Source organism: Sus scrofa, chromosome 1 (assembly GCF_054392235.1).
Source record: "Sus scrofa isolate SSC_HxYL_T2T_F1_AM1 chromosome 1, Sscrofa_HxYL_maternal_Yorkshire_Landrace_v2.0, whole genome shotgun sequence".
In the NCBI taxonomy this organism is placed as follows: domain Eukaryota; kingdom Metazoa; phylum Chordata; class Mammalia; order Artiodactyla; family Suidae; genus Sus; species Sus scrofa.
Window position 1 is genome coordinate 246,239,907 of NC_139383.1, and position 27,857 is coordinate 246,267,763.

At 38.8% G+C, this 27,857-nt stretch overlaps 1 long non-coding RNA gene across 1 annotated transcript in view; it reads right to left on the bottom strand.

Annotated features, from left to right (window-relative positions):
- Positions 1-27,857, bottom strand: part of LOC110255755 (uncharacterized) — a 170,157-nt gene that overhangs the window by 122,490 nt on the left and 19,810 nt on the right. The window contains exon 2 of the long non-coding RNA XR_002336548.2: positions 25,172-25,280. This is a non-coding gene — a long non-coding RNA (uncharacterized LOC110255755). The remainder of the gene's footprint in view (positions 1-25,171; positions 25,281-27,857) is intronic.

A 27,857-nucleotide genomic window follows, 5' to 3' on the forward strand; every position in this document is an offset into this window, starting at 1 on the left:
TCCCCCAGCACCATGGAGGAGGCTGGACAGCCAGCCAAGCACAGTGCAGACCTTGATCTGTCCTGCTCCAAATGACATCATTTCTCCCAACTCTCACTTCCTGGGGACAGGAAGGGGAAGGCAGTTTCTCTTTGTTGCTCCATTCCTAAAAGTGAGGGGTGTCCCAGGTAGAGAGCAGGGGGCTGATAGATACGCAAAATGAATCCATATGACAAGCATCCAAAATACTGATGAAACCAAAATTTAATCTTGGTGTCTCCTTGGGTTTTCTAACCCTCTTTGCTCTAACACTTACATCCTGGGGGCCTGGCTTTCTCCAGGAGCCCACACAGATTGGCAAAAGTTTCCCGTTGTGTAAGCTGCAATAGATTTTAAGACTGTAGCTTTAATTTCAGGAGATACTGTCAAATTATTTGCTGACAAAAGTCTATAGCAATTCACATTTCAGCAGAAGTTTATGAGTATACCCTTTTCCCTGCTTTCCTACCTAAAATTATTATTCTCATTCATTTTAGTTTTTGACAATCAGATGGGTATGAAATGAACGTTAATGGTTGCTTTCATTTATATTTTACTCACTACTATTGTATATGAGCATATTCTTATACATTTATTAGCCATCTGTTTTTGTTCATTTGTGACATTCATTTTTAATCTATTTTTCTATTACATTGTCTCTTTTGTTTGTTTTTACCAATTTGTAAAAATCCATTAAACAAGATAGATATTAGCTCTGTTACACATATTTTAAATTTGTTTCTGCCTATAACTTCTGTCAATTTTACTTACGTTATCTTTGTGTGTCCACTGTGGCAAATTTAAGCAGAAAAGTTGTTAATAAGAGGATGTTAGTTACTTTATATATTTGCAAGGAGGGGTGGAGAAACTGACTCAAGACTAAGAATCAAAGAATGCTGTCCAATCCGTGCTGCAGAACTGACCCATCCCGGATTACTAAACCCAACAAATGCGCCAGCACCTTGCTTGGTTGCACCCACTGTCACCACTGTCAGGAAGCAGACCTCGCTCTCTTCTGCTGGACATAATAAGAAAAGCCTGTCCTCCTGCCCACAGTTGGCTTCTCTCTTAAGATCTCAAAGTCCCCTGTCTTAGGATGAAGCTGAACGTGAGGATGGCAGAAAAGGCAAACAGAAGAAAGTGTTGCAGTTTTAAACCACTGCCTAAAACAATCTTGAAGCCCATGGTTCCTTTCCTGTTAGGTTACAACTATCCAGATCATTGAAGCTTGTTTGAGGCAGGGTTTCTAATACTTGAGCTGAACGTGTTCCCAGGTTCTTTTACCTTTGTTCATGGTAGACCTTTAAAAACATTTTCTATGTTTCTATGACAACAGATCGATTGACATAGGAAACCACCCATTCTATTTAGGTTTTCTAACTTACATCAGAGGCAGCAGGTAGAATTCTCTTAGGATGTGTTCTATATTGTCCAGTATTTTTTAAATTTTATCTAAGTCATTGGTGCCATTCTTTCCAACAGAAATATACACAGTGCTGTTTTTGTTGAAAATGGTGAAGTCTAAAGCTCCACACTGATCAGATTTCTTGAAGGACCCACAAGCACTAAGGTTTCAAAACACCATGTGAAAAACACTGCTGTACTGCCACCACCACAATCTAGGAGTAAACTGGAGCTTGAAAAGATCACACTGTAATTTGTTTTAATTCTATTTTGAAGATTTCAAAAAATTATTTTTATATACATAACATATTCACATGGTTTAAACACCAAAAATATGAAATGTTACTTAGTAAAACATATCATTACCTCCCCATACCCCATTTACCTAGTTCCCTGGCTCACCACAGCATTCTAAGTTTAATTTCTAGCTAATCTGTAAGTTAGCATATGACTATAAAAATTATTCATATGACACAGGCCCACATATTCACACACACACCTATACAGTCATACTTTTGTACTGCTTTAGACAAATAGTAACTTAATATCTACATGTATGCATATATGTATATGTGTACATATGTATGTATATGTATATGCATGTGTGTTTATATATTTATATATATATATATTTCCGCCATAATTTTTGCCCTCACAATGTATACCAGTGGCCTTTCTACATTAATTGATAGCTTTTTCATATTTTTACAGTAATACAATGTTCCATTATAGGTATAGAGCATGACTAATTTAATCAGTCCCTTGTTGACGCATTAAGATGCCTCTGTATTTCTGCTATTATAATTAATGCTGCTGTGGAAACTCTTGTACATGTGTTTTGTCAAACATATTTGAGCAAATCTATAGGATACATGCTGAGACGTGAGGTTTCTAGATGACAGGATAAATACATTTGTAAGTTTGATATATACTGCCAAATTGGTCTCTACAGTAATTGCACTAATTTGCGTTTCCACCAGTAATGAATATACATTTCCTCCATTGCCTCACCAAAATCCTGTGTTATCAAATTTTTAGATTTTTTCCAACACTATAGGAAAAGATGGCATCTAGTTTTTACTTCCATTTTTCTTTTTATGAGTGAGCTTTGCGGATCATTGTATATATTTAACAGCCAATTGAAAGTTCATCTTCTGTGAATTTTCTGTTCTCCTTTGCCTGTTTTACTTTTGGTTTGTCACTCTTTTTCTTACCAATTACTAGGAGCTCTACATTTGGTAAATTAAACCACTCATCAATGATATTATTTGCAAATACCATCCTTGGTTTTTCATTTGCAGTTTTAATTTACAGCATTTGCCACGCAGAACATTATCTTTTGACATGAACACAAATTAAATTTGTTTACAAATCTTTTACAGCTCTTTCATTTTGTGCCAGCTAGGAAGGAGTTACCCACTCCAATATTAAAATAGAATTCTCCCTTGTCTTTTTTCTACCATTATTATAGGAATATTATTTCACTTTTGAGGCTTACTTTAACATTTTTGCAATTTTCATGCTAAATATTGTGAAAAATACAAGGATCTTCACCTTTCCTGATATTATTTCCCATAAATACCATCTTTTCCACATTGATTTGAGATTAAACCCTTATCATACATGAGGAGTCCATTTCTTTATTTCTGTTTCATAACATTTGTTTGCATGACTATTCATTTTCCAGTGTCATAATGTTTTAATACCTGTAGCAATGTGACCTATTTTTTATATGATAACTCTGGTACCTCTTCTTAATTTTCTTTTAGAGTTTTCAGTTATTATTAGATAAAATGGACCAATTCCTTGAAAGACAAAAAAATCAACAAAAACTCACACAAGGTGTAATAGATTTTCTGAATTGGCCTATATCTATTAAATAAATTGAATCAGTAATTACTTTCCAAAACAGAAAACTACAATTTTTTCCAGAAAATAGGAGAGAGGGAACCGTTCTATGAGGCCAGCAGTACTCTAACACCAAAATTAGGTAAAGACATTATAAGTAAAGAAAGCTACATACCAATAGCTCTCATGAGCATAGATGTAAAAATCCTCAACAAAATATTAGCAAGTCAAATCCAACAATAAACAGATATACACCATAACCAAGTGGGATTTATTCCAAGAATCCAAGGCTGATTCATCATTCAGAAACCAGTTCGTCTAACCCATCACTTCAACAGGCTAAAGAAGAAAAGTCATGTCCCAACAAGAGGTGCAGAAAAAAGTATCTGACAAAATTCAACATGCATTCTCAGCAACCTAGGAATAGACTTCCCACCTTGTCCCACTTTCAGTGGATGGCGGTCAAAGTCCTGCCTCTCCTCCGGGCTTCGACTGACATCACACCAGCAGGGAGGTGGAGGAATACCTCCTGGGAGATCAAAGTCCCAGCTTCCTATTTGGTCTTCTCCCACACCTCACTGAGCCAGGAGAGGGTGGACAGTTTGGGGTGTTCATTTCCATCTGGTGAAAAGCTCAGGTCTCCTCTCTGCCGTTGCCAGCATTTCAGGGATGGTGGGGCAGAGTGGTTGGGGGCGGGGACACAGTGTTTCTCTATGAAAATTGGCTAGGGGAGAGAATTTACTGTGTAAAAGTTTTCTGTCTTGCTAAATTGCACCTTTCTTCATCCTTCTACAAGAGGGAGTAGGCTTCCGTAGGGGCCTTATTTTATCAGGCATTTTGGGGTTACCAAGTTCTTAGCTCCGAGATGGAAGAAAAAAGAAAACCCACAGCCCTCATCACTAGCCTGCTCATTGGTTCTGAGATGCTTCTCCAGACAGCCTTCTTCACTACACCCTCCAGAGCCTTTTGGTCTTTGTTGTAGATTTAACAGCCAGAGTGTTTTGTGAGACTCAATGAAAGGAACAGGGAAATGGACATCTACTACATCTTCCAAGAAGCAGAAGTCTTCCTAGGTATTTGAAAATCTTTTTGTTGCAAATACCAAATGCAATACTTTATAATAACATCAAATAATGGTTTGTATATATATAAAACCTGTTGATGTGAACATAATTGTTAACTGACCCGCTGTTTGTTTCTCTAGTCTCTTCTAAATATATAAACATATTGTCATAGATTTTTCATCTTTTTTTCAATTTTTATATCTCTTTTCCCTTTTTTAGTTACATGAGAAACTACTATATTACAGTGGTAATTAACAGTGGTAACATTGTTTTTTTTTCTTCTCCCTCACTTAGAATAACTTGTCACTACTTAAGCATGATGCTGGATTTGAACTAGGATATGATTATATTGTTTTTAATAAAAATGCTTTTGATGCCAAATGACTTTATAGACCTAAAAATTTGATTTTTTTCTCTTTATAATATTTATATAGTAGATTACATTCATGGAACTCCTAATATATCATCATTCTTGCATTGTTACAATAAACACCATTTGGACTCAATATATTTTTTAACATGCTGCTAGAATCTATCTGCTAATATTTTATTTAGCATCTTATATCAATATTTATAACTGAGCTTGTTCTTTAGTTTTCATTTTTAAACATTCCTTGTTTAATGTTGGTATTGACATAATGTTTGCTTCATTAAGAGAAACTGGAAGTTTTTTTATTTTCTGGAACAATTTTTCAAAAATCGGAACCTCCACTTATTACTGGCTTTGATAGATTTCATGTATGAAAGTATCAGGTACAATAATTTGGGAAAAGAACCATTTTCCAAATGTCCTCACATTCTATGAAATTCTGTTTGTTTAGATTTTATAGTCTCATCTAGGTATGTTTTGACAAATTGCATTTCATTTGAAAATTATCTCTTTGCCTATATTTTTATTTATTTTTTTTAATTTTATTTTCCCACTGTACAGCAAGGGGATCAGGTTATCCTTACATGTATACATTGCAATTACAGTTTTTTCCCCCACCCTTTCTTCTGTTGCAACATGAGTATCTAGACAAAGTTCTCAATGCTATTCAGCAGGATCTCCTTGTAAATCTATTCTAACTTGTGTCTGATAAGCCCAAGCTCCCGATCCCTCCCACTCCCTCCCCCTCCCATCAGGCAGCCACAAGTCTCTTCTCCAAGTCCATGATTTTCTTTTCTGAGGAGATGTTCATTTGTGCTGGATATTAGATTCCAGTTATAAGTGATATCATATGGTATTTGTCTTTGTTTTTCTGGCTCATTTCACTCAGGATGAGATTCTCTAGTTCCATCCATGTTGCTGCAAATGGCATGATGTCATCCTTTTTTATGGCTGAGTAGTATTCCATTGTGTATATATACCACCTCTTCCGAATCCAATCATCTGTCGATGGACATTTGGATTGTTTCCATGTCCTGGCTATTGTGAATAGTGCTGCAATGAACATGCGGGTGCATGTGTCTCTTTTAAGTAGAGCTTTGTCCGGATAGATGCCCAAGAGTGGGATTGCAGGGTCATATGGAAGTTCTATGTATAGATTTCTAAGGTATCTCCAAACTGTTCTCCATAGTGGCTGTACCAGTTTACATTCCCACCAGCAGTGCAGGAGGGTTCCCTTTTCTCCACAGCCCCTCCCGCACTTGTTATTTGTGGATTTATTAATGATGGCCATTCTGACTGGTGTGAGGTGGTATCTCATGGTAGTTTTGATTTGCATTTCTCTTATAATCAGCGATGTTGAGCATTTTTTCATGCGTTTGTTGGCCATCTGTATATCTTCTTTGGAGAAATGTCTATTCAGGTCTTTTGCCCATTTTTTCATTGATTGATTGGTTTTTTTGCTGTTGAGTTGTATAAGTTGCTTATATATTCTAGAGATTAAGCCCTTGTCAGTTGCATCATTTGAAACTATTTTCTCCCATTCTGTAAGTTGTCTTTTTGTTTTCTTTTTGGTTTCCTTTGCTGTGCAAAAGCTTTTCAGTTTGCTGAGGTCCCATGGGTTTATTTTTGCTCTTATTTCTATTGCTTTGGGAGACTGACCTGAGAAAATATTCATGATGTTGATGTCAGAGAGTGTTTTGCCTATGTTTTCTTCTAGGAGTTTGATGGTGTCCTGTCGTATATTTAAGTCTTTCAGCCATTTGGAGTTTATTTTTGTGCATGGTGTGAGGGTGTGTTCTAGTTGCATTGCTTTGCATGCAGCTGTCCAGGTTTCCCAGCAATGCTTGCTGAATAGACTTTCCTTTTCCCATTTGATGTTCTTGCCTCCCTTGTCAAAGATTAATTGACCATAGGTGTCAGGGTTTATTTCCGGATTCTCTATTCTGTTCCATTGGTCTGTCGGTCTGTTTTGATACCAGTACCCCACTGTTTTGACGACTGTGGCTTTCTAGTACTTCTTGAAGTCTGGGAGAGTTATGCCTCCTGCTTGGTTTTTGTTTCTCAGGATTGCTTTGGCGATTCTGGGTCTTTTGTGGTTCCATATAAATGTTTGGATTGTTTGTTCTAGTTCTGTGAAAAATGTCCTGGGTAATTGGATAGGGATTGCATTGAATCTGTAGATTGCTTTGGGTAGTATGGCCATTTTCACAATATTGATTTTCCCAATCCAGGAACATGGAATATCTTTCCATTTCTTTACATCTCCTTTGATTTCTTTGATTAAAGTTTTATAGTTCTCGGCATATAGGTCCTTTACCTCCTTGGTCAGGTGTATTCCGAGGTATTTGATTTTGTGAGGTACAATTTTAAAAGGTATCGTATTTTTGTATTCCTTTTCTAATGTTTCATTGCTGGTATACAGAAATGCAGCTGACGTCTGAATGTTAATCTTATATCCTGCCACTTTGCTGAATTTATTAATCAGTTCAAGGAGTTTTGGGGTTGAGTCCTTAGGGTTTTCTAGGTATAGTATCATGTCATCTGCATACAGTGACAGTTTGATCTCTTCTCTTCCTATATGGATGCCTTTGATTTCTTTTGTTTGTCTAATTGCTGTGGCTAGGACATCCAAAACTAAGTTAAAGAGCAGTGGTGAGCGTGGGCACCCCTGTCTTGTTCCAGATTTGAGTGAGAAGGCTTTCAGTTTTTCCCCATTGAGGATTTTATTTGCTGTGGGTTTATCATAAATGGCTTTGATTATATTCAGGAATGTTCCCTCTATACCCACTTTGGCGAGGGTCTTGATCATGAATGGATGTTGAACTTTGTCAAATGCTTTTTCTGCGTCTATTGAGATGATCATATGATTTTTGACTTTTTTTTTTTTGTTAATGTGGTATATGATGCTGATTGATTTGCGTATGTTGAACCATCCTTGTGAACCTGGGATGAACCCAACCTGGTCATGGTGTATAAGTTTTTTGGTATGTTGTTGGATTCGGTTGGCTAAGATTTTGTTGAGAATTTTTGCATCTATATTCATCAATGATCTTGGCCGATAGTTTGACAACTTAACCCTCCACCTAAACGAATTAGAAAAAGAAGAACAAAAAAGTCCTAAAGTCAGCAGAAGGAAGGAAATTCTAAAGATCAAAGAAGAAATCAATAAAATAGAGACTCAAAAAACAATAGAGAAAATTAATAAAACCAAGAGCTGGTTCTTTGAAAAGGTGAACAAAATTAACAAACCCCTGGCCAGACTCACTAAAAAGAGGAGAGAAAGAACCCAAATAACCAAAATTATAAATGAAAAAGGAGAAATCACAACGGATACAGCAGAAATACAAAAAACCATAAGAGAATACTATGAACAACTGTATGGCAACAAGTTTGACAATCTGGAAGAAATGGACAATTTTCTAGAATCTTACAGCCTGCCAAAACTGAATCAAGCAGAAACAGACCAACTGAATAGACTGATCACTAGAAATGAAATTGAAGAGGTCATAAAATCACTCCCTACAAATAAAAGTCCAGGACCAGATGGCTTCACAGGTGAATTCTATCAAACATATAAAGAGGAATTGGTGCCCATCCTCCTTAAACTCTTTCAAAAGGTTGAAGAAGAAGGAATACTCCCAAAGACATTCTATGAGGCCACCATCACCCTCATTCCAAAACCAGACAGAGATGCCTATATTTTTAAATGTGTTTTCTTAGCATCAAATAACTTCATTTTCTATAATCATCTGAACTGCCTTAGGATCTGGGTTATTTACGCCTGTATATTCTGCCCTGTATGTTTTGAAAAATATGATTGGCAGGTTCAATTTTTTTCAGAGAATTAGCTTTTAGTTTTGCCTATTATATTTTTTCCTACTTTTGCAGGGGGCTTGTTGTTATTTTCTGTTTTTTAATTTCTTTTTCCCTTTGGTTCATTTTGTTGTTTCTTTTCTGATTTTTTTAACCAAATACTTCATACTTTATTTTCATTAATACTAGTTTTATTAATATTGATATTTAAGTATATCCTCGGGAACAGTTTAGCTGTATCCCATGGTGTTTTTATTGTCATTATTTTATTGCTGTTCTACAACTTTTGGTTTGTACCTCCTTGACTGAAAAGTTACAATTTGGAGGTTTCCTTTAAATTTTCAAAAGGTAGGGTTTTTATCTTCACTGTTTTTGTTATTTTCCCACTTTAGTATGTCATGATCAATGTCTGTACTATTTCTACTTTCATGGTATATCATAAAAATTACATCATGGCCAAGATAAGGGGGGCAACCCCATATTCTTTTATGCCAATCCCAGAGGCATTTGGGGGTAAAAAATCATGCGGTCTCTAATTTTAAAGTGTTAGATATATGTATTGTTCCACTCAGGCTATCATAACAAGATACCATAGACTGGATGGTTTAAACAATGGAAATTAATTTTCTCACTAATTCCTGGAACCTGGAAAGTCCACTATCAAGGTGCTAGCAGGGTTCAGTTGCTAGAGGGGCTTGCAGGGGCCTTTGAGTGTATAAGAGAGAAAGATTTCTTTCTTCCTCTTCTTGTAAGGCCACCAATCCTATTGTCTGGGGCCCCATCATTACGGCCTCATTTAATTGTAATTGTCTCCTAAAGGCCCTGTCTCCAAATATGGTTATGCTGGGGGTTAAGGTCTTCAACATATGAACTTAGAGGGAACACAACTCAATCCCTTGCATTATTAAGAACCAAATCTATTCTACTGATTATGTTATTTGTGGTTGTTTTGTGATAAAAATATAGGCAGAATTTTATTTCAGGCAAGAGTTTAATTACATCTTATTCTCTCTTTTTTTTTGGTTGTTATATCTTTTTTTTTTCTTAATGGTGACACTTCTTGTTTTGGGTCTCATTTTACTGTCTTCCTCATCTATGTATTTTTTAATCCTTTAATTTCTCTAATTCATATTTCAACTATCTTAATTTTTTTCAGTTTTCTCCTCTATATATCTTTTATTCCTACAACGCACATCAGACTAGCCTTCTTCCAATTCAGTCTTTCACAATAAGTTTTGTTCTTCTACTTCCTTCCTGTGCTCTACCAGCTCATATTTTTTTCTTCTTGTTGCCTCATCATTTCTTCCCTGAGTTTTTCCCTTGACTTTGTTGTAGTCTTATTTCAAAGATGCAAATGGATCATAAGGTTTTTCATGCATGATGAAATATTTAGTTGTAATTTTCATCTGCCCCAGGGTAACATTTTCCTGGCGAATATTGTTTGTCAAAAAATTTTACTGCTAATTCCTACTTTTCATAATATCTTTTTATAGATGCTGTGCAAGTTTTTCTGTTGTTGCTCATTGTTAAATGGAGTTGAGATTTTAAGGATTAACAATTTTCAAGGAATATCTGTAGGTGGGGAAGAGCAAAGTAGCACTCCAAGCTTTCTCCTCACAGAGGGTTCTCTCCTCATCAGCTACCACAAAACAAAACAGTTTTTGCAAATAACTGGTCTGTGGGATTTTGCTTGTAACGGAGTCTCTTCTGCTTCTCTGAACCTAACTGCTTCTCCAGGGTGTGCTCACTCACTCTCATGCTCCCTCTCCCTTACTCCATCTCCCTCTAATCTCTATCTCTAGCATCTCTCTCCCCTACTTTTTTTCCTTTCCTTTCCCTTTTTTTAAGTGTTGCATATATGGTATATGGAAATTCCCATACTAGGGGTCAAATTAGAGGTGCAGCTGCCTACACCACAGCCACAACACCAGAACTGAGCCACAACTGAAACCTATGCCATAGCTTACAGCAATGCCAGATTCTTAACCTACTGAATGGAGCCCAGGATCTAACCAACACCCTCATGGATACTTGTTGGGTTTGTTACCAATGAGCCACAATGGCAATTCCCCCATACTTCTTTTGATTATGCCTAATGCCTTGCATGAAACTAAACTGATTTTGGCATCTTTTACTAATTACTTCACATTCTCTTTTCTAGTTCCTCAGAAAATGGAATTTGTGTTTGTGTTTTTACATCTCTTTGTTGCTTGCTTTTGTTTGATTTTCTACAGAAGATGGGGATTGCTAAATCTATGTCCTGTTCATCCTAGAAATCTCCCACCAGAAATTATGCCATCTATAGCTAGGAGAGACCATGCAGATTATGTAAATCAGTCACTCAAGTGATGCCTGAATACAGGCCTGCTTTATTCATTTCTGTAACTTTGGCATTACAGAAGTAAGATGGCCTAAGTCATTGTTGGGCTTGATGCAGTTGAAAGAAACCAGGCCAGGAATATATATGAGTTTTGTGTGCTGTTTAGTCTTTCCTCTTCCACTGTCCAAGATAAAGCAAGACAATTATCTGTGTAGGCCTCCAATTCTCCAACTGAATTGGGTGAAATGATCAAAATTTACCCTCCTCTTTTGAAAGACCAAAAGTTTTTATAAGTATTATGACAAATTTGTGATTTCATCAGATTCAGGATATAGTATTCTATACTACAAAGGCTAAATTATGTACTGATTTATACCAAGTCAAACTTCTGAAAAAGTCCTCAACCATGACACCTTCCTTTCATTACATCTCTTATTAGCACGAAACTTTTAAAATTTTCCTTTCCAAAGGACATAATTTCAAAGCGTGGGGAATTAGAGACAAGATAGTGGAGTAGAAGGACTCAAGCTCACCTCCTCTCATGAAAACACCAAAATCACAACTGCTGAACAACCACTGGCAAAAAAGACTGGAAACTGCCAAAAAAGATACTCTACATCCAAAAATAAAGAAGAAGCCACAATGAGATGGTAATAGGAGTGCTTTCATGATGTAAGCAAATCCCATACCCCCTGGGTGGATGACCCACAAACTGGAAAATGGCTATATCACAAAGGCACTCCCATAGGAGTGAAAGATCTGAACCCTACACCAGGTCCCCAAGCCTGGGGGTCTGGCATTGGGAAGAGGAGCTGCCAGAGCATTTGGCATTGAAGGCCAGTGGGGCTTGAATGCAGGAGCTCTGCAGGACCAGGAGAAAGAGAGAATCCACTCTTGGAGAGTACACACAAGTTTTCACATGCACTGTGTTCCAGGGAAAGGCAGAGATTCCATAAAAATCTGGGCCATACCAGATCCCTGGATGCAGGGGTTGACTGTGGTTTACTGTGGGGGCAGGACACTGGAGGCAGAGGCCCTAGGGAATAATGATTGGCTGATCTCCTCTAGTGGCTGCCATTTTGGAAAAATTTGGACCTACCCAACAGCCTACAGGCACCAGTGCCAAGAAGCCCCAGGACAAACATATAAAAGGGTGGGAATAAAGTCCCACCCATCAGCAGACAGGCTAAAATCATACTACGCACAGAGCCACCTCTAATCACACCTCTCGACATGACCTTTCCCAAAAAAGGGACAAGACTCAGCCCCACCCACCAGTGGGCAGGCACTAGTCTCTCACCAGAAAGTCTGTGCAAGCTCCTACATCAACTTCACCTACCAGGGGGCAGATGCCAGAAGGAAGAGGGGCTACAACCCTGCAGCCTGAAGAAAGGAAATCACAAACACAGAAATCTAGAAAAAAATGACATGGCAGACAAATATGTTCCAGACAAGGGAATAAGACCAAACACTGGAAGAACAACTAAGTGAAATGGAGATGACCTACATGAAAGAATTCAGAGTAATGACAGTAACAATGATCCGAGATCTCAGGGGTTAAAAAAAAAAAAGAGGCACAGGTCAAGAAATTATAAGAATTTTTTAAGAATTTTTTAAAGAACAGAAATGAACAATATAATTGAAATGAAAAATATACTAGAAGGAATCAACAACAGAATACATTAGTCAGAATAACAAGTGAGATGGAAGACAGACTGGTAGAAATATCTGACACAGAAGAGAATAAAGAAAGAAATATGAAAAGAAATGAGCATGACCTAAGAGACCTTTGAAACAGCATTAAACACACCAACATTCACATTATAGGGGTCCCAGAAGAGAGAAAGAAGGGGCCAAGAGAAAATACATGAAGAAAATAATAGCTGAAAACTTGCCTAACATGGGAACACTCACTCAAGTAAAGGAAGTACCACATAGGATGGAAGCTGCCAAGTCACATATTAATCAAATTAACCAAAACTAAAGAGAAAATATTAAAAGCATGTGGGGAGAAGCAACAAATAACATACAAGGGAACCCCCATAAGGTTATCTGCTGACTTTTCAGCAGAAACTCTGCAGGCCAGAAGGAAGTGGCATGATGTATCTAAACTAATGAAAGTGGAAAAACCTACAAACAAGAATACCTTACCCAGCAAGTCTCTCATTCAGATTTAATGTAGAAGTCAAAAGCTTTACAGACAGGCAAAAGCTAAGAGAATTCAGTACCACCAAACCAGCTTTACAAAAAATGCTAAAGTAAATTCTTTATGTGGAAAAGAAAAAGCCAAAATTAGAAAACTGAAAATGGGAAAGCTCACTGGTGAATGCAAACATATAGTAAAGGTAAGAAATCACACACATACAAACATGATAGCAGAGCCTGCAACTGTGAGAAGAGGAGGGTGTGAATGCAGGATAGCAGGAATGCATTTGAAATTAAGAGACCAGCAACTTAATACAAACTTGTGTGTGTATACATATATATTTGTATGTATGTGTGTATTATGTGTTCATATACACATATATATGTATATATACATACATATATACACATACACATGCGAGAGAGAGAGGGTTTTTATTATACACAACCTTATGTTAACTGCAAACCAAAAATCTACAATAGATACACAGACAAATAAGAAAAAGTAATCCAAACACAACATGAAATATAGTCATGAAACCACAAGAAAGTACAGGAAGAAAAAAGACCTCTGAAAGTGTGGGGATATGTTTTTCCTTTTCCCTACACTTGGCATTTTAATTATTAAATGCTTTTCCAAGCTAAATTTTGAGTGCACAAGTAATGCCACCGTCTAATAATTTAATTTGAAAAACAAATTATATGTAATTTCCCTGACAATCTGAAATCTGTAAACTACTAAAAGAAAGTCATTGAACAGCATGATAATTAATGTTGATAATAAAATAATTATATTTTACATTCAAAATGTGTCTAAAATTTCACAGTAATTCCTTATATCTCTTTTTGCTTACTGACACTAGGGAAATAGAACATTTGCTTCACTTCAAAAAAAAAGTTGAAATTTTTTCGTAATGATTAAATCCCACTGAAGAACGGAAGATTCTTAGATAAAATCTACAAAAAGAATTGTCTTTCTTAATAAAACCACTGAAGAGAAGACAGCTGTAAATGCTCCAAGTAAAACTGTGCCTCTCCCAACATAATCTAGAGCTCTGAGGAGGTAGTTTAAATCCAGTCACCAGAGGACATTTTAGTGAGTATACAGAATACAGGCATTAGTTACTATGTCCTACTAGTACCCAGTTTATATCTAGTTACCAACTTATTGGCTTCAAATATGACTTGTTAGGTAATAAAAGATTGTTTACTTTTGTTTTTGATAAAGAAAATGCTATCTTGGATTCTCCTTACCAAAATATTAAACTGAAAACAAACTTGACAGGTATTCTTTTTTTTTGCCTTTTTACCTTTTCTAGGGCTGCTCCCGCGGCATATGGAGGTTCCCAGGCTAGGGGTCAAATCAGAGCCGTAGCCGCCAGCCTAAGCCAGAGCCACAGCAACGCAGGATCCAACCTGCGTCTGCAACCTACACCACAGCTCAGGGCAATGCTGGATCCTTAACCCACTGAGCAAGGCCAGGGATTGAACCGGCAACCTCATGGTTCCTAGTTGGATTCATTAACCACTGCGCCACAACAGGAACTCCTTGATAAGCATTCTTATTATGACTAAATAACCTAGCCTAAAATGCAGATTTTTCGCAGCCTGCCTCACCTGTTGTGCATTTTTAAACTTCGACTTAATCTGTTTGGTTTGCTTGAAAAAAGCAGGTATGTAACATTTATTGCGTCAGAGTTCCTCAACATTGTTTCTAGTGCTTTTAAGGTATATGGTCTGAATGTGTTCCTCCACAATCCATATGCTGACATCTTAATCCACAATGTGGTGGTATTAGGAGATGGGGTCTTTGGGATTGACTGGGTCATGAGGGTAGAGCACTCCTGAATGGGATTAGCGCCTTTATAAAAAAGACCTCAGAGAGTTCCCTTGTTCTTTTCTGTCACTGAGGACACAGCAAGAAGGCACCTGTCTGTAAACCAGGAAGCCACCTCTCAACAGACACTGAATCTGCTGGCACCATGATCTTGGACTTCCCAGCCTCAGAACTGTGAGAAATATGTCTGTGGTCAAGCTACCCAGTCTATGGTATTTCCGTTACAGCAGCCCAAATGGACTAGGACACAAATTGAATATAATTATCCCATTTTACAAATGTGGGATTCAATAACCAAAGAAGCAAGGCAGGAGACAGAACTAATGAGCACAGTTTTTACTCTAGATCTGCTTGACTTGACCCCAAGCCCCTGATCTTTCTACCCACCTTTGTATGCATACTTTAAGCTTCCCCCCAGGAGAGTAGGGAAACACCATATCTGCACCAAACTGCAATGCCACAATCGGAATTCCACAATTCACACAGTCGGAAAGGGGGGACACCTGGGAAACACACACATTTCTGCCAGAAGCAACAGATGCCCTTCCTCTCAACGTTCTCTTCACCAAAGCAAGTCACATGATCACAGTTAACTATCAGGCATTCAGAAAGAGGAAAGATGGAAATACATGGTAGGCAGCACTGATGACTGTGGCATTTAGTCTGGAGGTTGTATCTGAGGTTTATGAGGCTAAGACGTCAGCCGATACTTAACGTGGAAGGACTTTGAACACTATGTCCAGGACATCAGGAACCATGGAAGGTTTTGAGCAAAAACACGACACTATAATGGATGGAGCAGCCGTCTGAATTCATTTAATAGACATGGGCTATCAGACTTCAAGACTTTCTCTTTAATTATTGTTCCAAGCTAACCCAGTTCATTCTTTTTCTCACTCACCGAAGCAGAACCTGCAGCATGCTGCCTCAGGCCAGCTTCTCCCTCCTAAGAACCACAGAAGGAGATGATCTTTTTAACACGAAAAGGAGAAACTATTATCTGGCACAGGGTGAAGAGTCCTGCTGGCTGACACCACTTCAGGTGAATTGTAGTTGTTTGTGGCAGGGAGGTGATAGAAGGCTCTCAGAGGAGAGCAGCCTGCCCCTGGGAACAGGTACAATCACACGGCTGTGTAATTGAACTTGCTCTTTTTATTTAGTGGCAAAACCTTAGGCGCTCCCTCTCTGCAAAAGAAAATGCATACAAAGACGCACAGAGACGCAAAAAAGTAAGCTTAAGGCCTGTCTTGTGATTATGGAGACTAATTTCAAGCTCTATGCTCATCACAGCCAAAGGCCGTTATGCCCAATTCCTTAAGTCTCAGCAATTTATAGCCACATTGTTGTTACGTTATGTACTTTAAGACCAGCATTATCTACAAACTGCTTCTGCATACAGATCTTTTATAATGTCTGAGCCAAAACCATGTAAAATTAGATGTTTAATACTGTGAGACAATGTACATATGCATGTATATATGTATACATATGACTATACATATATGGCAAAGGATTTACAAACAATATATTTTTAAAAAATATACAACTCAAAAAAGTTGTCAAATACAATAAAAATGGACAAAAGTCTACACAATCCTCAAAGGAAGATATATGAATAGCCCATTATGTAAGTGAAAAATGCTTAGGATCATTAGTTATCAGGGAAATGTAAATTAAAACTACAAGATCCTATCTTACCCACTAAAAGTTGAAAGACTGGAAATACTCCTTTTTGCCAAGGATGTGCAACAACCGGAATTTTCACGTGCTGCAGAAGGAGTGTAAATTTGTGTAACTGCTCTTGAAATGGTACCTTTTCTGATAAAGTTATACTTAACATCTACTCTATCACTGAAACGTTTCACCCTCAGGTGACCACCTTTAGTGAAATTAAAACATATATTCACAAAAAAGTCATATACAAGAATATTTCACCTGCTGCCGCATTCAAAATAGCCAAAATCTGCCCAAATGCAAATGATGATCTAGTTACACAAGGAAAACTCCTCAATAATGTAAAAGAACAAACAATTGCTTCTTCCAACAACATACTTGAATCTGAAAAATCTTAATGCTAAAAGAAAAAAGTTGAACACAAAAGTTCATACTGTACGACTATGTAAAATCCTAAAATAGGCAAAGTTAATCTATGGCAGCAGAACTTTCAATGGTGATCGATGGGTAGATGGAGCAGTACTGACTGGACAGGATAAGAGGGAATTTTCTAGAGCAGTGGAAACGTTCCACATCTTCAGTAGCCCAACAGTAATACCAGAAATATGCATTTGTCAAAATTCACTGCACTCTGCATTTGATATCTGTGCATTTCACTATATGCTTGCTTATACCTGAAAATATTAAAAATAGCTAATAACCCGACCTGAATAATGATAGCTGGGATTTCTTAGAAAAGCATTAACCCTGATACAACTGCCATACTTGGCCCTGTTTATTTTGGAAATTTCCAACACATAGTATGATAAAATATAGGAATCACAGAATCAAAAGTCTGCAGTAGATGGGAGCCAACATATGTCAATGAAATGGTCTGGATAGAACAGTAAGCAGTGGGCCCATGGTGAACATAGAGAAAATGCCACATTCTAGAAGCCTTCAGATATGGCTTCAGCCAGTATTTGCTTCTTGGAGTTGCTAACCCAGAGTTGCCAGATTTCCTGGTTTTTCCAAAGAAATCAGAAATCTATATATTTATGTGAAATATGTTAATGTTTATATTTTGGTAATTAATTTTAAAACTGTAAACACCAAGCAAGCCAAACACTATGTTTGATATAAATTTTAAATAACATGACACTGGTGTTCTCAGCCCTACCTAGATTCCAGCCATCTCGCTATAGTATTGCTTTCTATGCTCAAAGGAAGCTTGAGGAAATAGTCATTGCTCAGACACTAAAACGCAAGATACGCTTCCTTAATCCAATCAAGCCCAAGTCCTTTCTGTTTGGTAATGCAGCGAGAATACCATTTCCAACTTTTATCTTTCAGTATTTTCCTTTTTTCTGCTAATTTCCCCTGCCACCTCTCCAGGCCAGCCCTAGGAAGCACTATTCATAATTGCAATGTGTGCCATGTTACACACACACACACACACACACAAACACACCCCAAAAATAGCTGAAGCCAGGCTTAAATTTTTATACCTGGCTTCACTAACGTTTCTGAAGAAAAAGGAGCATACAAAAAGATAATCTAGTTTGTTAGATTTAGTTATCTCCATCTATTCTATCTTTTAGTTTATGATGCCTGGCAGACCTCTGCATCTTTGACTAAATCCTGGCCTACCTCCATGGATCAAAGGTAGGTTTATCCCACATCCTAGCTTTTTTGGGATAGTCACCTTGGTGTGTGTCTGTTTCCTTGGCATAATTATTAATAACTTCCCTTTAACTCAGAGTTGCCCTGATGAGAGGGCACCTTAATGCTGGCATTACTAGCATATTTAGACTTTGAACCTATAACCAGGAGGGAAGGGAAGTTTTTGCGTGCCTATCCATGGCTTGCTTTTTAATTGTCAGTTTCCCAGCAAAAGAACCAATAAATAGCAAAGAATTCTACTTCATTTCTGAAATGATTTTAAAATACATAATCAAGTATTGAAAGTCATGTGGGTTGCCCAAGCCAGGCATTTTAAGAAAAGATGATGGATGTATGGCTGGGTCACTTTGCTGTGCAGCAGAAATTGACAGAACATTGTAAATCAACTACAATAAAAACAAATAAATTTTAGCAATGAACTAAAAAAAAAGGAAAAAGAAAAGATTATCTGAGTCCCCAAGTCCTGGATTTTAATATGACTGCAGTACATAGAATTAATAGTGTAAATAATAGACTTGGGAAGAAGACTTGATGGTGTAAAGGCAACTTCTCTGACAAAATGAAATGCAGTTGATAGATTGGGGGAGGGAGGCTGAGGGAAAGATAGCATATTGGTGTCTTTAAGAATCAATAACATGCCCCACCTATCATCAAGATCCTGGGTGAAGCTAGTTTAATGTTAGTGAAGATTTTATATGTGTTTAGGGAAAGACACATCAGAGGGTACCTTCACCTCACATCTCAGGGCAGAGCTGGAGGGGAGCAACAGGCCTTCAAGAGAAACCTCACACCCATCATGGTATTGGAGCTATAAAATGTCAAAGGCTAAATAAGGCACCCAGGTAGGCAGGTGAGGGCCCTTTTAAAGACTCAGGCAATCCAGGTCGTGTGAACATAACATCAGAAAATCCCAGAGACCTCATTTTTTCCTTCTATTTCCTTCATGCAGAGTAAGTCACAGAAAATGCTTTTTATGGACCACCAGCCTCACTAAGGTCTCAGACATGTCAGGTGTGTCAGCGTCATGGCAGTAGATATTGCAACCTCTAAGCTAGATAACGTCTCCATTCAAAGTCTATAGCACAAATTTAAAATGTGATGCCTTTTGGGAAATATGTATATGTGCCTATCTAACAGGCGGCATAGAAAGGTGTACAAAAGTCAGCCTCATCTGGGAATGTTGGGATCAAATGTTTATTTTTTGCATGGACTTTAATTACTTTTTCCATCAGAAAAAAATTAAATAACTTTTTAATATTGCACTGAGTTATTGTGTGTAGTATGAAATACAGAATTGTTATACAAATGTAGAAAATGGTTATCCTTACTTCTATAAATCAAAAACTCATTACATTCACAGAAAATCCAAAGTCTTATATCCTATCTCAGTAAAATTGGCTGAAACAAGAGTCAGCAACACATACTGTATGGTCAGGTCATAACCAACAGAGAACCTTAGGAGGCATTACTATAAATAATTATTTATTTATTTTTGTCTTTTTAGGGCCACACCAACGGCATATGGAGGTTCCCAGGCTAGGGGTCAAATCAGAGCTGTAACTACTGGCCTACACCACCGCCAGAGCAATGCCAGATCCGAGCCACGTCTGCAACCTACACCACAGCTCACAGCAACACCAGATCCTTAACTCACTGAGCGAGGCCAGGGATTGAACCTGCATCCTCATGGATACTATTCAGATTTGTTTCCGTTGAGCCATGACAGGAACTCCTATAAATAATTACAATCATTTTTTTCAACTGTTGTGTTTGGGAAAATATATTGAGTTCCTTTCTCTGGTTGTTAGGTTGTCCATTCTGGGTTTTTTTGTTGTTGTTGTTGCTGTTGTTTTAAGAAAATCTCCAGAAAATGGGCAAAAGACCTGAATAGACGTTTCTCCAAAGATATACAGATGGCCAACAAACACATGAAAAAATGCTCAACATCGCTGATTATAAGAGAAATGCAAATCAAAACTACCACGAGATATCACCTCACACCAGTCAGAATGGCCATCATTAATAAATCCACAAATAACAAGTGCGGGAGGGGCTGTGGAGAAAAGGGAACCCTCCTGCACTGCTGGTGGGAATGTAAACTGGTACAGCCACTATGGAGAACAGTTTGGAGATACCTTAGAAATCTATACATAGAACTTCCATATGACCCTGCAATCCCACTCTTGGGCATCTATCCGGTCAAAACTCTACTTAAAAGAGACACGTGCACCCACATGTTCATTGCAGCACTATTCACAATAGCCAGGACATGGAAACAACCCAAATGTCCATCGACAGATGATTGGATTCGGAAGAGGTAGTATATATACACAATGGAATACTACTCAGTCATAAAAAAGAATGACATAATGCCATTTGCAGCAACATGGATGGAACTAGAGAATCTCATCCTGAGTGAAATGAGCCAGAAAGACAAAGACAAATACCATATGATATCACTTATAACTGGAATCTAATATCCAGCACAAATGAACATCTCCTCAGAAAAGAAAATCATGGACTTGGAGAAGAGACTTGTGGCTGCCTGATGGGAGGGGGAGGGAGTGGGAGGGATCGGGAGCTTGGGCTTATCAGACACAACCTAGAATAGATTTACAAGGAGATCCTGCTGAATAGCATTGAGAACTTTGTCTAGATACTCATGTTGCAACAGAAGAAAGGGTGGGGGAAAAAATATAATTGTAATGTGTACATGTAAGGATAACCTGACCCCCTTGCTGTACAGTGGGAAAATAAAAAATAAAAAAAAAAGAAAATCTCCAGGACCCCACAAGAGGGGCTCATAAATGGCTGAGAGATGGCTTGTGGACCAGCAAGACCTCATGCTGGGTCATGAAGGAAACAGATGGCCTGACACGTTAGCCAGAGGCCTTGGCAGATGGGTAACCACAGTGGATACCAGCAGTGATAGAGGACAGTGAGCAAATGACCAACCGAGATGAGACACATCTTTGTGGGTCCCACCAGGGGAAACAGGACAATCAAATGGCCCTTCCCCAATATCATGAAGTCCCAAAGTCCCTGGGAACCTAGCTGCTACCCTGGGGAGAAGGGGCAGGAAGGTAAGAAGCCCAGTTTTCACTATGTTGATCTTGAAATACCTGAAAGACAAAGTTGACGGAGTTTTTCCTGGAATCAGGGTGACTGAGTTTTCTGCTTTGAAGTGAAAAAAGAGGTATAAAATAGAAGCTAAATTTCATTTCTGCACATGTGAATCTGTGGCCTGTGAAGTTCATACCCACTACATGGTATTTCCACAGGTGCTCTATTGCTTTTTGCTGTTGCTTTTCACCTAAGAACATAAAAAGCATAAAAATCTTAAGAAAAAGCAAGTTTGGTGAATAGATTGCATGGAAAAAAATATATATATCCAAGTCCAGAGAACACCCAAAGAAGTCATACATCTGACCTCAGTATGGCATTTCAGGTAGTGGACTTATTATCCATAAGAATGCTCCCACAATCAGGAAATCTAATTTTTGTCATTTGTTTCAAACTGTGCCCCCACCCAAAACTTGAGCCTGAACTGCCAAGAATAACAAACTTGACAGATTTGTAATTCTGCTCTCCATTTCCCCTTCCTGTTTGTTTGATGGATGTGTAGATTAGCAGTGAAATGGCCCAAGACTAGCAAGAAAATGAGGGGAAAATATCTGGTCATGGTCTTATAACAGAACTTTACCAGTACACCCTGCCCACCTCCTGCATCCATATCACTGCTTTAAACATGTGCACATGTACAGGGGTGCGCGCACACACACACACACACACACACACCCTATAAAAAAGCCTATTGTCCTGTCTAATATTTTTAGGGCAAATTAATATAGGAATTCATTACTTATAGCTTTAACTTTTTAAATGTACATTTGTTGTTTTGTTTGCTTTTTAGGGCTGTACCTGCGGCATATCAAAGTTCTCAGGCTAGAGGTCAAATCCCAAAACACAGCAACTTGGGATCTAAGCAGTGTCTGTGACCTACACCACAGCTCACCGTAACGCCAGATCCTTAACCCATAGAACAAGGCCAAGAATCAAACCCGTATCCTCATGGATATACCAATAGGGTTCATAACCTACTGAGCCACAATGGGAGCTCCGCACTTGTGTTTTTTAAACTTCGGGGAGAGTCTTCTAGAGAAGAATTGTCCTTGGCCTACAAAACTCTTTTTAACATACTTTAAAAATATGTCACCACATTTTTCTCATCAACACAGCAGAAAAAAGAACTGTCCCATGCCATCTACCTACACGCAGAACCTCTCATCTTTCACAGGCTTCCCATCCAGGTAGCTACCTTCTTTCTCTTCAAGCACCTACATCAAGTACAAGCCTCAGACCTTTGCCTTTGCCCTTGCACCTGAGGCTGGATCCTGGGATGTAAAGGCCTCCAATGCCCTCCCTCGTCTCAGCTCCAGCAAGGTCTTCTCCACCCAAACAAATCACCTGCTATGTGGCCAGGACTTATGCACCATAACCCTGAGGATTTGCTTCCCTCTAAGCTCTCTGCTTTTACACATTCCTTCCCTCTGACCACAGCTCATCTCCTTCCACATTTTCTAATCACCATACTCCTCACTGACTGTTTTTATGATCATTATGATCTCTAGATCTTCGAACTTCGCCATGCGTCTGTCTTGGATGTGCAAGGACCCTCTTCTGGAATCATCTGACTCGCTAAATAGCCTGGACCCAATGGCAAGTCATTGAATTACCATCACAATCACTACGATTCTACCACTTCACAGACACTCCAACCTTTTGCCTTCCCTCCTAATATGGCCCCATTACCCAGTGCCAAGCACTTCCTGAAACATATTTCTGCAAAGGCATCTTTATGGACCTGAAGTGAGTTTCAATGATGCCTGGGGATCCTTTTGTCTCCTTTTGGATCTTTCTCATATTTCTTGAACATGGTATCAAAAATTTCTGTATTCTCCTAAGCCCCCACCTCCAACCCCATCCATCATTCCATGTCTCTCCTCTTCCTTACCAAGATCTCAAAATCTCTCTCTCTCTCTCTTTAGGGCCACACCTGTGGTATATGGAAGTTCCCAGGCTAGGGGTTGAACTGGAGCTGTAGTCTCTGGCCTACACCACAGCCACAGCAATGCCAGATCCGAGCACCATCTGCAACCTATACCACAGCTCACTGCAACGCCAGATCGTTTAACCCACTGATCGAGGCCAGGGATCAAACCCCAGTCCTCGTGGATACTAGTTGGGTTTGTTACCGCTGAGACATGGAGGGAACTCCTCCAAATATTCCTCATTTTGATCCTTGTTCCCATCTCTTCCTGTTTTGCTCCATAGTTTTTCTTTCTCAGTTTTGCGTTTTCACTCTCTCTCTCCAAGCTCTTTCAACAACATTAAGCATCATGCTCTATTTTCCTACATATAAAACACTTTGCTCCACTCTGACCAGAGTAATATTATCATTCCATGTCTCTCCTCTTCCTTTTTACACTCTCTTTTCAATAACAATTCATTGAACAAGTATTCTCACTTCATTCCCCACTGACCTCTTAACTCTTACAGTCTAGGACCAGCCTTCCCTTCTCTGTGATCACGTCTCAATGCCTGCCTGCCATCTTTGTTCTGTAATATTTGGCACCACTAAGCCCAGCCTCATTGAAACTTCTCTCTTGTCTCCACTGAAACTGGCCTTCCTCCTACCTCTCTGATTAATCTCTGCCCCTTTTTTAGCTCTCTTTGCTCATCCTTTTCCGCCAAGTGTAGGTAGGTTTATGACTACCCTCGGCCCAGAAATTTTCTGTCTTAACACACTTTTCTTCAGTGATTGCCTCACTCCTAATGTTTTCAGTAGTCTCCCAGACATCTTCATTCAAACACCCCATTTAGATCTTAAAATCAGTAGTTGCAAAACTGAACACATCCTCTTTCCCCCATATATCACTCTCTCCAGAATTTTCTATATTTCATTAATATTTTTCATCATCCCTAAAGTCACAGAGAGAGCTAAACCTCAAAGTAGTTGCCAAGCCATCCATCATCTCTTGCTTCTAGATCTAGGTTTTGTCTAACAACCAATATCTTTCAAATTTTATGTCTTTATCTTAAGTCACATGTGATGACTCACTTTATATCTACCTCAAACTCTTGGTACCATGCATTGTAACTACTGGAATAGCTCAACAACCTCCCCTCTCACCTCCTCCTTCTCTAAGTCATCCCAGATGCTTCAGTTGGACTAATTTTTTTAAAGCATAGCTCTAACAATACCACGTCTCCTACTCAAAATAGTCAGTGGTATCCCATCATCAACCTGGTTAACCACGATCTTGCCATTCGAGCATTCAAGGACTTCTATAACACAGCCCCAGCCTGTTTTCTAGTCATGGATTCGACTAATCCTCAGGCTCTAATCATTGGAAGAAGCTAGAAGAAAAATACTGAGAGGGGTTAAAACTGAAAAATGTCTTTCCCCCTTCTTTATATGTCCTTTGTATTAAGATTTACTTTGTCATTTAAAATTATCTACTTAAATGTCTGTCTCCTCTAGTAAACTATTTTATCCCTAACCTCCTGTTGTTCTGTGAGTGGATCTGCATGAAGGAGGAGTAGCAAACAAACCTATTTCTCAGGAAGCCAATGCTCTTTGTTCCTAAGGAGTATGAGAACAATTGGGTTTAAAAACATTCTAACATAACACCAGCATTAAATAAATTATATTTATTATTATGGCTATGGCTTACTCTACATTAAGCTCTTCATAATTCTATAGAGATTAAGCTTAACTTTTACAAACTAATAGGACTGCAAAGAATTCTTGCCCATACACATACAAGTCTCTGGAAGTCAGTTTTTAACTAATTTGCAAATTCATTTCCAACATTCCTACTCTATAAATGCATCTGTTCATTTGATTCTTCTTTAAACTGGTCTTAACATCTTATTAGTTCCCTCAATTAATTAATTAAACAACGTCTTTGAGATTTATTCATTTTATAGATGCATGAAAGTCACGTACTTACGGCTTTTTGAAAAGCATTCTTTAATAGGTAGCTTCATCACTCTGGAAAATCACTGGAGAAGAAGGATGTCAAATCTGCCTGCCACCCACAGAGAACATCAATGGTCAGTCTGAAATTACAAACGTAAAGCCTTGATTAATCTATTGGTACATATTATGTTTGCTGGTAAAGGAGCTTCTGTACCTACTTTCATCCTTCCTTGAGGGTTTAGATGAGGTGGCTTCAAGTTACTTTGGGGGTAATTACAATACTTAAGACAGCAACACCCTAAAGGTTACATGAATTAGCATACACTGTTCCTGAAGCCTCTAGTATGTGTCAGGGGAATATCTTAAGCCCTGGGGAAATTTTTGATTCAATATAAGGGAAAGGTTTGTAAGTAAGGAAAACTGAATTGCAAAGCTAAAACAGTGAGTTTTAGCAACTACGAACAAAAAGCAAGTCAGCGTGAGAAATGGGGTGGCAGTCTGTGGCCAGGAAAGCCTAGCACCACTGGAGATTTGCTGAGTGTCCAGGACTTAGGCTCAACCTGAGCTATTCCATAGTATCCTTGAATTTAGCAAAAGACATACCCCTACATGGGGAACCAGCCATCCCTATCGGAGTGGAAATCTGCTGAGAAGAGCCGCTGCTCCAGCTGACCAGAAAACTAAGAAGTCTCATTCTTTCAAACCTGAGCCAAGGACAGTCTATATTTAAGTACTTCCCATTTATCAGTCAATCCATTATCGCTTCCATCCCTGTCCTGAGAAGCTGAGGGGAAAGGGAGATCTCTACATATGTCTCCTGTATGTCTCCAGCATTACCTAAATGTCTGGCCAGAAATGAATGGAAGAGAGTGTTACGGATTGGCCACTTAACCACCTTAATCCTTATCCTATTAGAACAACAGTGCTCCAGGTACAGCCCACACACATGCCCCCTTCTAGCCTCGGACAGCCGCCAAGGTTGCTGTCAGCAAGCCCAATTTTAGAATTAGCCCAGAAAAATAAAATCTAACTCCTCTCCCATTGTGTGTCTCTCAAAGTCACTTAATTTCCCCCTTTCCCCCATTAATTCACATTATAAAAACATTGATCTAGTTTAGGTGGAAATTTTTTCCTGCTTCATTAATTTTTTTTTTTTGGACTTCCCTCCGCTGTATCTGCAATGAGTACACACCACCTCCCTTGCAGCCTCTCTGCTTTTAGCAATAATTTGCACATAATGGAACAGCCAGAGGGGGTTTGATCAATGACCTCTGTCTCGGAGATGCTGTTCCTGGGGAAACACATCTGCCAACATAAAGTATTGGAGCAATCACAGCTCAGTGAACGCAGTAATAAGCAACTGTTACTCTGGCGCCATCAGTCATGTTCAGTTACAGACCTGAAAGGAAATGGCACCTCAGGGAGCAATGTCCTTCCATAAATTTGGGCAACAATGAAGAATGATTTGCAATCAAGTAATAAAAGGCCCAAAAAAGGTCCACCATGCATACTAACATCCAGTACAGCTGACAAAGGAAATAAAAAACCTTGGCATTGTTTGCTCGTTATGTAAACTACACAGCTGTCCAAGCAATTAAGATATGATTTTGGGAATTCTCTCGTAAAAATTTGCTAACAGTGCTTCCACTTGTGAAAGTGACATTCTTCTTTATCAGTAAAGTGCATTTCATTAAGGTAATGCAATTTCATCAAGCTTAATAGTAGGAATTGTTTAACCTTATGGCAAGAGTACGTAAACAACATAAAATTAATGCCACTCCTCATGTGAGGGAATAGATTTGCATTAGTGACAGTGCTGATCCAGTAATAAAAAAGGCCAATGGTAGAGCCTTCATGTCCAAGGGCTCTAGGGACCTACAGCTGCTCTCGAACATGTGTTGGAAATCTGTGCCGGCAATAATACAGTTAAATATTAACCTTCATGCACAGCATGTAGCTAGAAGGAAAGAAACTACTGAAAACTGGCTAGGAAAGGGGCTGACTTTAGAACAAAACAGTGCATTGATCATACGGAGAAGGAGCACAGGCTTGCTAAACAAGCTAAAGAAATGAAAAGGGAAATAACATTCCCAGCCCAAAGTGAGTTGCTTTGGCCCAAGAGACAAGTGGCCCCTTCAACCTGTTGTATACCCCACAGCCATTGTCTCCCACACTGGAGGTCTTGTCTGGAAACTGAGTAGTGGCTGGTAAAAGGAAGTCCTCTCCGAGAAGCGTTCCATTTGGACTCTTCATTTCCACCAATTCAAGCTAAGCCGAGTCTCCCCCTCAAAAGCAAATGCTATTATAGAATTTCCCACAGGAGAGCTAGCACTTGAAAATCATTGTCAACAGAAGAAAGAGCCCTTCATCTTCTAAAGAGAGTCCAAAAACCTGGTAATCCTTGAAAAGCTTCAGCCTCCTCCTCGATATGTGTTTTCATCAAAGTTGTGCATGATTGGAGTTCCCATCATGGCTCAGTGGAAACAAATCCAACTAGGAACCATGCGGTTGTGGGTTCAATCCCTGGCCTCACTCAGTGGGTTAAGGATCTGGCATTGCTGTGAGCTGTGGTGTAGGCTGCAGACTTGGCTCACATCTGGAGTTGCTGTAGCTGTGCCGTAGGCTAGAAGCTGTAGTTCCGATTTGACCCCTAGCCTGAGAACTTCCATATGCCATGGGTGCAGCCCTAAAAAGATGTGCCCTAAAAAAATGTGCAT